Source organism: Pteropus medius, unplaced genomic scaffold, assembly GCF_902729225.1.
Source record: "Pteropus medius unplaced genomic scaffold, Ma_sr-lr_union100, whole genome shotgun sequence".
NCBI lineage: Eukaryota > Metazoa > Chordata > Mammalia > Chiroptera > Pteropodidae > Pteropus > Pteropus medius.
In genome coordinates this window covers 3888497-3900611 of record NW_024344378.1, presented here as the reverse complement: position 1 = coordinate 3900611, position 12115 = coordinate 3888497, and the positions used below count along the sequence as shown (strand labels likewise).

At 54.9% G+C, this 12115-nt stretch overlaps 1 long non-coding RNA gene across 1 annotated transcript; it reads right to left on the bottom strand.

Moving 5' to 3' along the window:
* Window positions 1-2255: 2255 nt before the first annotated feature.
* Window positions 2256-9552, bottom strand: LOC120609677 (uncharacterized). The gene is made up of 4 exons (XR_005654813.1): window positions 9400-9552; window positions 5191-5399; window positions 4136-4249; window positions 2256-2378 (listed from the first exon to the last, which is right to left on the bottom strand). It is a non-coding gene; the product is annotated as an uncharacterized LOC120609677 (long non-coding RNA).
* Between the last annotated feature and the right edge of the window lie 2563 nt (window positions 9553-12115).

Here is a 12115-nt window from a genome sequence, read left to right as displayed (position 1 = left end):
TGTGTGCGTGCGTGTGTGTGTGCGTGTGTGTGTGTGCGCGCCCGTGCGTGCGCACGTGTGTTGGGTACATTTCGCAGGCCAACCCGACATTAATTTTTATGGACACAGCCTCCTTCCTGACAACTCTGTTTATCATATTATTTTCTCAAAACAACAGCTGTGTTTGTGTAAGAGGAGGCCCCGTGCCCTGATTGCTCACTAGGAATTTCTGGTTATATAAGATGAAAAGTCACACGCACGAAGTTTGTTGATACGTCAGTTAGATCACCTCAACGTACTATCAGTACAAAAGCCGTCACACATGCATTTTAATACGCTTTTTACAAATAAATGTTGTTAGCAACACCTGAAGGTGACATAGGACATATGATGCAGCAGACGTCTGAGTGTGAATGAAGGTGCACGTGGCACACACGCACCCTTTTGTCCTGTTCAGTGTCCTGCCAGAGGTCTGCCTCACGTTGCCGGGGTGGCCCGGCCGTGAAGGCCCCACGGGCGCCGTAAGTGTCACAGAATGCCGGAAGCCAGCTTCTGTTCTGACACCTCTCATGTTGCAGAAGAAACAAACCCTTCTGAGGGAAGGCAGAAAGAGGCCAAAGTCTGAAGGCTCGGCTCGACAGTGAAGCGTCTTAGCTTTTGAAGAAGGCTTAGAATTTTCCAGGAATATTCTAGAAACTGAAAGTTCTCCTGTACTGCTTATTTGGAAATCTTGAAATGGAACACTTTGAGAACTTGCGATGAACACACAGTAGCATAAAGCTTTGTGTAGGACTGAATGGCAAGCTCATTTTAAATGGGTCATGCAGTTTTCCCAGAAGAGAAAATACTTCAAAACAAATATATTCACTCATTCATTCATTTAACTAATATTCGGTGGGCACTAACTACAGCGAGGGGGCAAAGTGCCTCCTAACCTGGCCCAGGAGATACGTTGCATGCAGTTATCATACAGGACAGACAGCAGCGTGCCCTGCCAGTGGCTCGGGTAAAACTTGTGGGGTTTGAACAGGAAGACAGTTTTCAGCCTGTGCTGGCGTTTGATCCAGCTCTCACAGAACTGGTGAGGCTGGAGGGGGACATGGGCAGGAGTGTGTTATATGAAAACATGAATTCTTAATAAAAACACTATCGAGGGAAGGAAAGCAGATGGTGTAGACGGTGTAGAGGAGCTGAAGTTTGGGGAGAGGGAAGCCTCGCCCCACCGCAGAGCTGTGCGAGCGCAGGCCGGCCCGGGCACAGGGTCCTTGCTCCCAGACGTCGCCGGGATGCTGTGGGCAGAACGGATGTGGCTTCTCCTGCAGCCGCGAGGCTCATCAGACCCTGAGTCAGGACCCCGACCGTCTGTGTGAGCCGAGTCCCATGGGGTGGAGAAGACGGGGTGGCGAAGGCTGCTGTCGTCTCGTGTCCGAGATGCGGTGACCTCAGCATCGCTCTTGCCCTCCGACAGCAGCGTCTGCCGTGTGGGATGCCGGGCTTGGCCGGGGCTCGAAGCGGCAGGGAGATGGGCCGGGGCGGAGCCCTGCACAGACTCCCCCACGCAGGTGCTCTCCCGGTCCCTCAGAAATGACATCCCAGAAACGACTCCCAGCCGGTATCTGCTGGGAGGACAGGGACACACCTGGGAGCCCGGGCCTGGAGGGCCAGCCAGGGAAAGGGGGTCCCAGCCCCCAGCCCAGTTAAATACACAGAAACGGAGAGACTGAACTCACACGCGTTCGGTGGCTTTTCCCTGTCACTTGTCTTTGAGACAGGCCCAGACGGTGCAGCTACGGGTGCGATGAATGAGCCGCTGGCTGTGCCTGGTAGGGTGACTCAGGCTGGGGACAGGGCAGCACCTCCCTCCCTCTGCCAGACACCCGGCCCGTGCTGGGGTGACTGCGCTGGCTTCTGCGGTGGAGATAAGCAGGCCCCAGTGAAAGCCCAGCTTAGACTGAGGTCAGAGCCACAGGCCGGTGAAGTCAGTGCCCAATGATGGGGGACCGGTGGGGGTGGGGGCTGTGTGTAGTCCATGACCCAAAGGTAAAACCCTGAAAACAAATGTTCCCGCGTCACGGCCTGACCTCGTTTGCTCGTCCGCCTCCTCCACAGTTCCCATGAACGAAGCAGAGCTGAATCGCGGACCGCTTGTATCCGGTGAGGGGCACTGGCGTCTGAGGTCCCACGAGGCTCGCTGGCCGGCCCCTTGCTTCCATGTCCCACGCGGGGCAGGCACGCTTTCCGACCCGGGCCCTCCTTTCTTTCCCACCCTTACTTAGTCTGGGGCTCCCTCACCCCGGGCCTGCGAACCATGGGTCGTGTAGGGCCCGGCATCTCTGTCCGATCTGCTGGCTCACGTTCACCGGGCCGGCCGTTGACATTCCAGGGACCTCGCTCCTAGACTTGGGAGGAAGAGTGAAGGGTGAAGGCATAGGGACAATGAGGACGCGACGTCCCCTGCATTAGGGACCCAAAGGGGATCGCGGCAGACCACAGATCTCCTGCCATTTTACTTTTACGAATTTACGTCATAAACTCACATCAATTTGCAAAGCTATGTGTGCAGGCTGTTCCTTGCCACTTTCCAGGAATGCTAAAAACAGGCACATAGACGCTGAGAAATAGCCTAGCAACCCTGAGACGGTGGCAGGGGACGGCCGTCGTGGGCGGTAGGCACAGTGGCGTATGGCTGTCAAACGAGGCAGGTCGCGTGTCAGTCTGCAAAGCCGCCCAGCATGTATGAAGTAGAGAAAACGTGCAGAATCGTGCGTGTAGACTGAGCCGCCGGCTGAGAGCAACTTGATGCCCAGTATCTTCTGAGTCACGGACACCTGCCAGCACCTGATAAAATAGGACATCTCAAATATGATCCCTCTCTCCCTCAAAGAGAAAAGCTAACCCCCGAGTTCATGTCTTACTAAAGCTATCCAAAGCAGACCTTTCTGCCACTACAGTCCGGCCTCAGAGCCTTGTGCTGAGGTTAAGCTGCATCTGGTGTGGGTCCTTCAGTGGCCCGCATGGCCCCGGTGTCCTCCAACTGCCTCTCCCTTTGGGGAAGTAGTCTTTAAGTCTAGGCACAGTAACTAGAATTGTTGTGTGGGGTTTTAATCCCCCAAGTCATCAATTCATTTCCTGTGCAAGATTTTAACATTTGGGCTGAAGCATTTCCCGAGACTTCCCTGCGAGGCCAGGCAGAGGCAAGTCTCTTCTTTCCTGCTTCAAGGGTGGCAGCTGAGGCCCAGTGACCAGCTGACCACACAGCTTGCCCAAGCCGGGCCTCGCAGAAGCACAGGCCTGGGTGCCCGTCCGCCAGGCACCTGCTGGGGTTACAGCCGAATGTTCCTGCAGGAGAGGGGAGGACAATCGGGCAGGCTCAGCACAGAAGCCCACGTGTCCTTGTGTGGTGGGTCTGGGACCACTGCTGGCTGAGCTGGCTGGACAGAATGAGGCTGCTCGTGTGTGGGGGTGCGGCGGGCCAGCGAGGCGTCAAGCAGAGAAAATGGTTGAAACTCAAGTCGTGGCGATGCTGGCAGCCCGGCGCCTGCTGTTCCACAGCCCCGATGAGCTCTGATACACCCGCCCATGGTCCAGGAGGAAACTCTAGCTCCCCAGAGAGTGAGGGCAGGGAGGGGCGCCGGGCGGGGGCTGCTGGTCCCCGGGGTGGGACTTCCCCACTTCCAGAGGGGCAGGCGGAGGCCGGCTTTGCACAGGGCAGGCCTCTCAGCTACTGGACTGGGGGCACAGTGGGGTCTGCAGGGGAGGGACCCCTGTGCAGGGGTGAGACGGAGAGGGAACAGGGCAGCCGCGGGGCCCAAGGCTGTCCGTGCTGTGGGTCAAGCCTGAGGCTGGGTTGGAGGCCCCTCTGGGAAAGCATCTTTGCAGACCCGCCCAGACAAGCTGGGGAGAGGCCGTCCCCTTGGAGAGTGGCAGCCAGCCTGACAAACACCCCGCGGCTCCCTCTGTAGGTCTGGAGATTGGGGTGGCCTCCCTTCTTGGTGAGTTTCGAACGTATGTGCTTAGTCTCAAAGCCCTCGGTGTCTGGGCACAGCCACGAATTTACCCAACGCCACTGAGGTGTGCATCTAGAAGTGTCATGAACAGAACCGCGATGTCATCCAGCAGTCCCGATTCTGGGTAAATGTCCAAAGGAAACTATTACCTCAGAGAGGTGTCTGCACGCCGTGTCCATTGCAACATCGTTCACAAGAGCCAAGGTGTGGAAACAGCCTATGTGTCCATGGAGATGGGTGATGGATGGATGAAGATACGGTACCTGTACACAGTGGAATATTATTCAGCCTTGAAAAAGAGGGAGATCCTGCCATTTGCAACAACATGGATGAACCTGGAGGATATTATGCTAATTGAAGCCAGTCACGCCAAGACAAATGCCGTATCATTCTGCTCATGGGGTATCCAAAATAGTCAAACTCACGGGCTGATAGCCCTCAGTTTTCAATGACGAGCTAAGTACAATTGTTATCTACTGCAAAATAACATGTATTCACTGTTAAAAAATAAATAAAACCTTGGAAAATACAGACTAGCACAAAGAGTCATTTCCTCTTTTTTAATTTGATGTTTCAAAATCCTCTTTGGGTCCTTTAGGGGGAAAAAGGTTTTCAAAAGAGAACTATTTCCAGATTATCTATAAGGAATACAAGAGCTCTTCCGACAGGTTCAGAAAGACAAGCCAGGACTCAACAACAAGAAACGTATTCTCAGGAGTGAGATGTGGGATATTGAGCCAAAACCGAGGAAAAGCTTGGGTCCCAATAGTCCTGCATTGCTGGATCTTCTGCGCGTGACTGCCCGTCCCCGGTGACAGTCACGATGCCGTGGGCCTGCTTGGTGCTAGCAGGCTCCACATCTGGGGGGAGGTCCCAGTCACATGGCCCTGCTCTGCTGCGGGGAGCAGCGTGAGCCCCTGGACCGTGGGGATGAATGCCACACTGCTGCGCTCGGTGCTGTGGGGACGCTGTATCCCCACACATTGTCCCCAATGCTGCTGCTGCTAGGTAGGACTGAGCTACCCGCTGTCAACCGATCAGCAAGGATGAAACCCATCTGGTCCGACACCGTGATCCAGGAGATTGGGAGGGACAGGGAGAGCGTGCCGGGCCCCCACGTCGGGGCTCACCGGCCTCACCCTTGCTCGGGGAGAATGAAGATGTTGAATGCTTGTGCCTCCGTGACACCCCTGCTGTGTCTCACCTGTAGCGCGGAGACCTCCTACTTTTGCCGTCCGGTGTCTCAGTCGGCCGGGGCTGCCCTAACCGAGCACCATGGACAGCATGGCTGGCACGACAGACGTTTCTCACAGTTCTGGGGCTGGAAAGTCCAAGATCAAGGTGCCGGCTTGCTTAGTTCTCGGCGAGGGCCCACGAGAGGCCCAGAGGTCCACCCTCTCTCTGTGTCCTCGCCTGGTGGAGAGAGAAAATGCCATCTGGTATCTCTTTTCCTAAGAGTCTAACCTCACTGAATCAGGGTTCCCCCCGATGACCTCATTTAACCTTAAGGCCCTCTCGACCCCAGATATCATCACATCTGGGGTCGCAAGCTCAGGGTCGCCTCGGCTTCCTCAGCTCTGGGACGAGACCGCTCCTGTCACAGTCCACGTTTTCAGAGCCCTCCACGCTGGTTGTTCCTACTAAGCTCTGACCGTTCAGTTAAGAAGGGACGAAGGCTTCACACACCCTGGCTGGGAATGGCTTCCTTCTCCTGGGGACGGCCACAGTGACCTGCCGTCCCACGCCTGGGGCCCCCAGGGACTTTGATCGTCTGGGTGATCGTCTCATTCACCACTTGACTTTTTAGGAGATGGACTTGAGGCTCAGAGAAGTCAGGTGGCACAAGCTTGTCACACAGCACGTTGGGGCAGGACTCGAACTGAGGACTCCCAGCTCCTCGGCCAGGCTTGGTCTAGTTTTAAAGAGCCGTAGCCGTCTCTGACGGGCGGTCATTCCTCCCTTGGCAGGGCTGAGCCTTCTCCGCTGGCCCCTGCTCCGCATCCACGGGACAGGATTGTACCCAGCTAAGTGGGCACCTCGTTCACCGACGCTGGAAGGGAAAATCGGTGCCATCTGTCTGGAGGGGACCTGAGTGGTAGGCACCCTCTCACACGTGCGTGACTCCCTGACTCAGTGACCTGCCTCGGCAGGTGCCGTCCACAAATGTCATCAAGATGGGGGCAGGAGGTGCATGGACGGCCATGTCACCAGACTAGAAATGACTCAGGTGTCTAACGAGAGGGGACGGGTGACATTGATCTTGGTGTATTCATCTTGGGCGTCTTATCATGCAGGAGCGTTTCATGACATAGGAGAATGTTCACATATATTTAATGAAAAAGAAAGCCACACACAGATCATAGGAAGGTGGAATGAATTGTTTCAAAATAATATCCTGGCTATCCTTGGGTGGCAGTGTTATACGTAGCATTATTTCCTTTTTTATACGCAGTAGTATCTGAAGCTTCTACAATGAATACATATTAATTTAATAAGTGAATGTATTTGTGTGTGTCTATATATTTCTTTTATAATAAATCACAAATATGATTAGGCCCTTTCTGTCCCCAGATACCTGATTTAACGCATATTGACTCAGCGAAAGGACAGTGTTTAAACTCGAGCGGCCTAATTTGTACCTGATACTCTTCTTCCTTTGTGACTGGCAGACTGCCCGCCTCCCATCTGCACTGAAGATTGTCACTATTGTCTGTCTTTTATCCTTATGATTGAGTTATCTACCACCTAGAACATGACAGCCTCAAAAAGGAAGTAAGATGTACAGATTATTATTATTATTATCTCATCATCATCATCATCATCATCATCATCATCATGAGACAGAAAATGAATTTGAACAAAACCCTGAAACAGGATCGTGAAAGATGGTGAAGCGCGCGTCTACCTCAGGGGAGAGAAAGTGAGCACAGAGGACATTATGTCGCTCGCTCTCCTGCAGCAGAGTCCGCCGGCCCCCCGACCACTCGCCCTGCTCATCCGATGACATCTGCTGAAGAAGAAAAAACCAACTCTAGCATTTAGGGAAAGGTGAGGAAGGCCTGTGGGAGCCATGTCGATGATCAAAACTCCTTGGGGAGAAGGGGCGTGACGGTGGGTTTGGTGTGGACCCACAGCAATTTGGATAAGCCAAAAATACCAGAGTGTTCTGAGCGGCCGAGGGGCTGTTCTATTTCTAACCGGCGCACTTGGACTTGGGATAAAGACAGACTAGGTTCCATTTCCGGTCCTTTGAGCTGAGGCCATGGGAGTCAGCAGCCGTCTTAGTTTGAACTTCCTGTTATGCCTCCTGTATTTGGAGGCTGAGTCTTCAGGACAGCGTTCGAGTCACCCAAATTTCTGAGCTGTTTGCAGGAAAAAACGGGGATAGATCTCGCCCCCAGGAGGACACTTTGAAAAGCAAGCCACGAGAAACTCAGGCGCGGCCGTCCGAGGTGCGAGCCTCATGTGCGTGTACCCTCTGCCCTGCAGGCGAGTTCAGTGATTCTCCCACGAGTCGAGAAAAATTGCTTGCTTTCTGGGCTCCTCGGGGGAAATCCATCCTTTCGAGAACTTCCTTGGCTGAGGACCACTCACAGCTCTGTTGGCTCTGACCCATCCTCGGCTGAGAGCTTTGAAAGCCAGATCCTGGCCTGACTGGGTGCCAGGCTGTGTAGCCATGTCGTCCTCAGGAAGCCTTAGGGACACACTCACGATGACGATGAAAGACGCAGGAAGCATCGTAAAGACTGGCTCCCACTGAGGGCCCGGGGTCCAAGCCAGTGAGGCCCTCCAGAGCCTCGGGGGGCGGGGGGCAGGGGGCCCGCCACACAGCAACATCTTCGTCGTCGACCCTGTGGCAGCCCCTGTCACTGGGGCCTGAGAGCCTCTGTGCCTCTCCCTGATGCCAGGAAGCGCGAAGGAAGTGGCGTAGTTTGCTTACAGCTCGCCGTTGCACGTGGCGGGGCAGGGGCTGGGGCTGGGGGACCGTGGATTGCAACGGAGAAGAGGCAGTTCTCAGTCATGGAGATGAGCTAGAGCCACAGAGTTCTCCCGGCCTCGAGGGGACGCTGCGAGCTTTCCTCCCTGCCCTGATGCTCTTTGCCCAGACTGCTTCAGGGTGAGGGCGATGGCCCGGTCTATGTCCCCCGCTGGGCCAGAGAAATGGCGTGAATGTGATTGGCAGGTCGATGTTCTACTGTCAGAGCTGGAATAGCCAAGAGTTGGCCAGATCCAACCCTTCTGGCCCCGAACATCACCACGCTCTTGAACGTCACCCCACAGAACGGCCAGGACCGTCACCCGAATTCTCGCCGTGGCCCAGTGGAGGAGGAACAGGGCAAGGCTGGCGGCCACCTTCTCAAACACCACGGCCAGCAGGTTCCGGAGGCACTGCCGGGAGGACAATGAACCCAGCGGGTCCCACCGACGAGGACGCCAAGGACTAGGACCCGCCCTGGGACCTGCGAAGGGGGTCCGCTGGGCTGGCAGGTGAGTTCGAGCTCAGCTTGAACTTGAGACAGCACTGCTCCGTGGCTCTGGAACCTGAACGGCGGGTGCCACCTGGTGTCCAGCGCCGAGAGTCCCCTTCTACAGTCGGCAAAACGCAGTGGCGTCGAGGGCTACCTTGCCCACTCGCCGGAAAGTCGGGGCCTCGGCAGCTCTGGCGTGCGTACCGTTGTCTCCCCGTGGCTGCTGCCCGTCCCCCAGGGCCTGCTTCAGGTGACTTCCTGCCAGACTCCTGGCTCTGTCTCCGCTCACCTCTCTGTGTTCTGCCAGACTGGACAGGACCCGAGGACAGCGATTCTTTGGCCTCATGGCTCCAGTGTGTTGCACCGTGTCTGATAGACGGGACGAGTCGACACTCACCCCGTGGATGAACGAACGTGGGGAGGGGGCCGAGACAGTGCGCCGGGGCTGGTTTTGACTCTGATCGTTTTTTCTCTCCAGAACTTCGCGTCTGCTCTCTCTTTGCCTCCCCCTCCCCCAGCTTCCCTCTACGAGATCTTCCAGCGTGGTCCCCACGTGATCACGCACAGATCGGGTTTTATGCAGATGTGAACGTCAGTGAGATGGGATCTCATAGAGGAAAAGTGTTCCCTGTCCAAGTCTCTTTCGATCCTTCTGATTCTGACACGGGAAAAGAAGGTCTCAGAGCTCAGCTCATGTTGCTATGCCTTGAACACCTCTCGGAGATCCATTTGAACAACTCACAGGCAGCCACCACAGGCAAGACCACCACCAGCACCAACGTCCCTCTAGAACTGAGAAGTTCCCAGCTCGGACACAAAGCGACCGTCGCGTGACATGTGGAGGTGTTTGCTCTCTGACGCCGCTGCGGCCTTCGCCTTGCCGTGTCTAAACGTGTCAAATCGGTGCGTTATGCATCGAATGAGCCCAAACCACCAAGGCTCACCTGTTTACAGTCGCGATGTAACGTCTCCTTGCAAAGCGAACATGAAGTTCACCGCGTCAGGCGGAAGCGAGAGATGAAGTAAATCACTGTCCAGACGGTACAAGTTCGGGACAGGACAAGCGAGGAGGTGGCACAGCACCCACGGATGAGGGACACGCGGGGTGCGCGGGGAGAGCCAGCCGTCTCTCCTCTCCGGGCCCCGCTGGGCCATGTCTCAGCAGCGAGGTGACCCAGGGCATGGAGCTGGAGCGAGTCGTGCTCAGACAGAGGCCTCTCCCTCACACGTTTTCCCCGTGCTGACACCCCGACTTTGCTTCCCCTGGGGCTCCCCGACTGTGCGGCAACGCCGGCGAGCCAGGCTCAGCATGCTGCGGTCCCCGAGGCTAACGAGCGGACCTCCGCCCCGGCCTCATGCGGTAGATCTGATAGCTGGTGGCCGCCGGGGCGGGGGGCAGGGGGCACCGACACACAAACATGTGGCGGCCAAAGGTCTCGGGAAAGAGCCTGGGTGTCCGTGATACCGGGCTCTCTGGGTAATGCAATCCGAAAATCAATTCTCATTAAACACAAGTCACACGAGCACCTCTGACAGGTTACATCTTAGGCGATAATTCGAAGCACATTTCCTGACGCTCGGCTGCTGTGAAATGCATCTCTGTTGGTGCCGCCGAGGGGGGGTCTCACGCCGAGACGCCGGGGACAGTCATTAAGTCCTCCAGGAAACCTCTTCGTTCCCAGAGTGTCACTCATTCTTCTACCCTGATTTTCTTGACTCGAGCGAAATGGAACTTGGCATTGGCGCTTCAAAAGCCGTCCTGAAGAAGCAATTAACACTGTCACGCGGCAGGGGACAAAGGCTGATCGCGCACAAACACGGTCCTCGGTGTGAGGCACGGAGTTTATTCATCATTAATAGCATGCCACTGAGTTTTACGAACCTCTCTCAATTAACCTCTCTCAATTAATGAAAGGAGACATGGCAGCTGAGACGCCAGACCCTTCATCGGAGGTGTCACAGAGGAAGGAGTCTCAGGGTCTGAGGCCCTGGAGTCAGACGCGGGCCTGACAGGGGCCTCGGACTCTTGGGAAAGCGTGCGAGCTTTTACAGTGGCTGATGACAGGTAATAATTTCAATCTCATGAAGTCAAATTTTATCTCAAAAACCATCTCCTGGAAAAGATGGAAATGTTCACTCTCTCTCTTCTGAACCGACTTACACATCATTAAAACATGTCATTAAGGCATAAGAAGGAGCAACTAGACCAAAGGAATAAAGAACATGTCATTCTATGACGGTTTAGGACCCTAAGGCTGCCGTAGCGAAGTACCACAAACTGGGTGGCTTAAAACCAGAGAAGTTTGTTGTCTCACAGTTCTGGAGGCTGGAAGTCCAAGATCAAGGTCTTGGCGAGGCTGTGCTCTCGTAGAAGCTTTAGAGGAAGATCTTTCCGGGTCCCTTCCAGCTTCTGGCGGCCCCAGGTGGGCCCCGGCTTGTGGCTGTGTCACACCGGTCTCTGCCTTTGTCCCCACTGGCCGCCTTCTCTAAGCGTTTCTGTCTTTTCATAAGGACACCAGACGTATTGGATTAGGGGCCCACCCTATTCCAGCATGACCTCATCCCGACTAAGTATATTTTCAGTGACCCCATTTTCAAAGGAGGTGACATTCCGAGGGACTGGGGCTTAGGATTCAACATATGTTTTTTTTTTTTCGCGGGGGTGAAGGGTGGGGAGATACAATTAACCCTTAAGACACGTGGAGAAGAGATAAGGCAAAAACTGGTCTTTGGATACCTGGCGAACCATCAGGGAGAAAAATGAGTCCCTTCCTCCCTTACCCCTTATGCTGAGATGCCAGAGGGATGTAAGTTTCAAATGTGGAAAAACATTCAAGTTTTAGAATCTTAGCGGTCAGCCCACAGCCCATATGTGCAGGCATTTGATAGCTTCACACCTATCAAAACGGAATCCTCACCCCAATTCTGCCGTTACTCCTACTTTACAGCGGAGGAAACCGAGGCACGGAGCAGTTAGTTTTCCTGAGGCCACAGAGCTGGTATGTCACCGAGCTGGGATCCAAACCCCGGCGGCTTTGTTCCAGAGTCTGTGTTCTTAATTCTCTGCGATCCATACGATCTTGGAGGAAGGCAAGTCTATCGTCCGTTTTTTACTCTACGCTCTCATGCGGCGTTTACAGGTTTGGGAATGGATCTGTATTCCTTTAAAATTAATAAGAAGGCGATTTGACCTCTCGCGTTCCCTCTTCCTTCTGTCCACCCCCCGTTGTGCTCCCACGGGTCGGCTCCCCGCCCAGAGCCTCGCCCCACGGTTAACCTGCCTGAGATGTGCAACTAAGTGGACCCAGGTGCTTCTCCAAGGGGAGGATGATGTCAGACCTCCACTCTCATTTCTATTTCCTTGTAGAATTTTCTGTCTTCCTTGGGGCTAAAACCGAGTAACTGTTTCTGACTCGGTCAGGTGCATGGTTCTGAAGTCTGCCATGTGGGCTTTTCCCTAAACCGGCCTCCTCGAGCCTCAAAGTGCTCGCGACCCACAGGGAGAGCTCGTTAAACCGTCGATTCTGATTTTGAGTGGGGAGGGAGCATGGACCTGAGGTTCTCCCAGTGCCAGCAAGCTCCCAGGGGCTGCTGACCTTGGACCACATGCTGAATGGCAGAACTTGAACTACAAAGACCAAAGAAGACCCAGGCTGGAAT